Raw genomic sequence first — 4,726 nt, forward strand, 5'->3', positions numbered from 1 at the left:
CTATGATTTTTCTATTAAATAAATATTTTGTTTGTTTTTACCCCAAGCAGGTCTGTGGTGTGTAAACTATATGGAGGGTGTTTGCCCAAGTGAACAGATAATTGGGGCAGGTTTCACTCCTTCATAGGTGATGACCCAGAGGAGAAAAATCTAAGTATCTGGTAGTTATAAACTTGGGGAGATGGATTTGGTGGGACTCAGGCCTGGAAGGGGTTGTTGAAATCATCCTGCAAAGAGTAACTAGGTTGCTGGAAGCCATGCTTGAGACCTTTATGCTTGTGGACTGGTTACTTATGTCAGAGTTCTGAACCACAGCACTATAGCATTAAACATAGCAACAGCAGCAACAACCTCTCAGCAATTGAACAACTAGACACATCTTACTATTCATCCAAGAGGAGAATGATGCACAGAGTGAAAGCAAAGATGAGGTGGCTATGTGACACTGTTTGCTCCAGGGGCGTGTCAAGGGCGAGTTCTCTCCTCACCTCTCCCTCCCCAGAGAAAGCAGACTCTTATCACCTGTTTACACTTTTAAGTTATTTCAGATGAAGTTTTTGTGCTTTAATTAATCAAGGGATAGCTATTCTGAAAATGGTGTTTACACTGGTTTGTATCAGCCATATTTAGTTACACCTCTACCCTGATATAACGCGACCCGATATAACACGAATTCGGATATAACGTGGTAAAACAGCGCTACGGGGGGCGGGGCGGGGCTGCGTGCTCCAGCGGATCAAAGCATGTTCGATATAATGCAGTTTCACCTATAACGCGTCAAGATTTTTTGGCTCCCGAGGACAGCGTTATATTGGGGTAGAGGTGTACTTCACTTTTGAATCATTGCATCCACACAGCATTGTGCTTTTTTGAAACAAGTGCATGACATTCTTGGCAGAAATCCCATGGTGCAATGTTCTGCCACTAGGCTTTGTGCATTCTGGGATTTTTCTTGCACATTGTGGGAGCAGTTCTGGAAGGCACTGGAATTCTGGGTTGGGGGGGAGTCAAACTAAAAAATTCCCATAATTCCTTTCCTGTCATCCCATTATTCATCGGGCTTTGCAAACAAGTATAGATGAACTCTCAGATTAGTAAAACTAGAAGTATTCTTTCTTCTTATCAACACAGGAAAAAGACCTCTCAGACTTTGACACCATGTCAGGCAGAGCAATATACACTGCCTTTACTGCAAAGTTCTAGAAAATTAAAAAATAAAAAATCCATTCCTCTGTAGCATTGCTCCCAGGTTCATCAAGCTTCCTCTAAAAACTATTAGTGCTCATTAGTCAACACAAAATCCCAATAAAGTGTTGTAACGCTCACTGAGAATATAAATACAAAATCACAATGAACTAGATTTTCATAGATCCTGGCACAGGAGGATTACTTTAGCAGACTACTTTAGCCTGATGAAATATGCAGAACATTGACAGATCCTTACCAAATGCAGACTTAGACCTTGTCCATACTAGATGAATTCATGTTTCACTAAATTGATTTAGGGCTTGGCTACACTTACAAGTTGCAGCGCTGGTGGAGGCTTTCCAGCGCTGCAACAACACCCCGTCCACACTTGCAGGGCACAACCAGCGCTGCAACTCCCTGGTTGCAGCGCTGGCTGAAAACCCATCCCGGCAGGGGTATAAGGAGTGCAGCGCTGGTGATCCAGCGCTGCTCAGCAGGTGTGGACACTCACCAGCGCTTTACCTGTCCTCCAGGGAATAAGGAGTTATCCCAGAATTCCTGTTCAGCCACTCTGCACATCAGTTTTGCACTCTACTGCTCTTTGCCTCAGGTGACCCGCCCTTTAAATGCCCCGGAAATTTAAAAATCTCCCCCTTCCTGTTTGCTGCAGCCAGGTGTGGAGTGCAATCAGTTTTAAATCAGTTACAGGTGACCATGCCTCCACGTGGCAAAACAAGCCCCAGCATGGAGCACTGGTGAATTGCAGGACCTCATCAGTGTTTGGGGTGAGCATCTGTTCAGGCAGGCACAGCTGCGCTCCGGCTGTAGGAATTACGATATCTTTGAGCAGATATCAAGGGCCATGCTGGATCGGGGCCATGATCGGGACGCAGTACAATGCAGGGTGAAAGTTAAAGAGCTGCGGAGTGCCTATTACAAAGCCCGAGAGGGGAATCGACGATCCGGAGCTGCTCCCACGACCTGCCGTTTTTACAGGGAGATGGATGAGATACTTGGGGGTGACCCCACTGCCAATCCCAGGATAACGATGGACACTTCTGAGCAGGCTGGGGGACAGGAGGAGGAGGGGGTGGTGGCGGCGGGGGGTGGGAGAGGAAACCGCGAGTGAAGCTCCTGGGATGGGGGAAGAAACCGCAGATTCCCTGGAGGCATGCAGCCAGGAGCTCTTCTCAAGCCAGGAGGAAAGTACCCAATCGCAGCAGCCAGCAGTTGCAGAAGGACAAGCAGAGGAGCGTGTTACCGGTAAGCCGGCTTTTATTTTCTGGGTGAAATGTTTCTGGAGAGGAGGGGGGTTATGGATGCATGCATGCCAGCCTCTAGATGTGGAAATAGCCCGTTGATGTGGTCTATCACGTCGCGGTAATCTGCTTCAGTTATCTCAGCAAAAGCTTCATCCAGAGCGTGGGCAATAAGCCTGCGCAGGTTTATAGGCAGAGCCACTGTGTCCCCTTGTCCCAGTGACGGTGACGCGTCCGCGCCACTCTTCTGCCAGTGGTGGGGGGACCATTTCTGAACACAGGCACGCTGCATAGGGTCCCGGGCGGAATCCACATTGCTCTAAAAGAGCCCCCCGCTGTTCCCTAGTGACTCGCAGTAGGGAAACATCTTCCAGGATTAAGTCCTGTGAAAAAATGTTGGGAGACCTCTTTAGTGAAGAGATAGGGAGATAAGATCACCCCTGCATCTGCATCCTCACTCAACCCCTCTAGCACTCCAGATTACCCGAAAGCAACCAGCTCCCCTCTATCACCCAAGCCCCACTTCTCCCACATATAAGTAAGCACTCCTACTTCCTCACTCACCATTTCGTGGCTTCTGTTGTGTTATGCGTGTGGGGAAAAGAATGCTTAAATGAGAACTCACTCCCTCAGTGTAACAATTCATGTCTGGAGATAGTGGATACAATGCTGCCCGTGTTAAATGTTGTCATTTCTGTTTCTACAGTGACCTTGACTACTGGACTGCCCAGATGTTCAACATCACAGAGGCTTCAAAATTTGAGAAAAAATCCCCGAAAGAGCAAGGAGGACATGCTGAAAACTGTTCTTAATCACTCTGCTCGAGAGAGTAAATAATTGAAGGAGTGGCGAGAGACAGAAAGCAAGTTCCGCCACAGGGAAAGCAGGAACCGGCAGAGAAATGCAGTGGCCAAGAGGAAAACCACGGAGCGGCTGCTAAGCATCCTGGAGCGCCAAGCGGAGTCTATAGAGTCACTCGTTGCCATGCAAGCAGAGCACTACCGTGCTACTCCCCCACCCGCCCCGTCCTTTGTGCCTTGTGCCCCAATGTCAGCTCAAACCACCTTTCCCCAGCATCCAGGTTCTTACCACCACCAGCTGCCTCCAACACCTGTATGTTCCCCAACCAGCCCTGATACCTACCACCACCCTTACCCTCTGCATTCAACCCCCATCACCATGCAGTATATGAACCCTGAAGTGCAGGATTCATTAAACAGCAATCCAGACAGGGCATATGCAAACTTGTGACTGTACAGTTCACCAACCCACACCCCTGCCCTCTTGTGTTCATGAAATGTTGTGTGTCTGTCTGTCTGTCAAGGAAGTTTTTTTTCTTTTCAATAAAACAATTCTTGGCTTTGAAAACAGTCTTTATTATAGCAGATAGTGAAAGATACCTTACCTTAGCCCAGTAAAGAAAGAGGCACTAGAAATCATATTATTATTATGGATAATAGAATAACAGTGTAAGCAGTGCAATTCACTCCCAATGCAAGGCAGCAAACATTACTGTTGGCTTTCAGCCTCAAATTCTTCCCTCAAGGCAATCCCTAATCCTTGTAGCCCTGTGCTGGGCCTCTCTATTAGCCCTGCTCTCTGGCTGTGCATATTCAGCCTCCAGGACTTGAACCTCGGTGGTCCATGCCTCACTGAATGTTTCACCCTTCCCTTCACAAATATTATGGAGGGTACAGCAAGCGCTTATAACCGCGGGGATGCTGCTTTCCCCCAAGTCTAGCTTCCCATACAAACATCTCCAGCGAGCTTTTAAATGCCCAAAAGCACACTCCACAGTCATTCTGCACCGGCTCAGCCTGTAGTTGAACCGCTCCATGCTCCTGTCAAGCTTCCCTGTATAGGGTTTCATGAGCCAAGGCAGTAACGGGTACGCGGGGTCTCCAAGGATCACAGTGGGCATTTCGACATCCCCTACTGTGATCTTCCTGTCTGGGAAAAAGTCCCTGCCTGCATCTTCCTGAACAGGCCACTGTTCCGAAAGATGCGTGCATCATGCACCTTTCCAGGCCAGCCTGTGTAAATGTCAATGAAACGCCCGCGGTGATCCAACAAGGCGCCTGGAGAACCATGGAGAAATACCCCTTACGATTTACGTACTCTGATGCCAGTGGGGGGGGGGGGGGGCCAGAATAGGAATATGCGTCCCATCTATCGCCCCTCCACAGTTAGGGAAACCCATTTGTGTAAAGCCATCCACAATGTCCTGCACGCTCCCCAGAGTCACGGTCTTTCTTAGCAGGATGCGATTAATTGCCTTG

The sequence above is a fragment of the Mauremys mutica genome, chromosome 1, assembly GCF_020497125.1.
Source record: "Mauremys mutica isolate MM-2020 ecotype Southern chromosome 1, ASM2049712v1, whole genome shotgun sequence".
Taxonomy (NCBI): Eukaryota; Metazoa; Chordata; order Testudines; family Geoemydidae; genus Mauremys; species Mauremys mutica.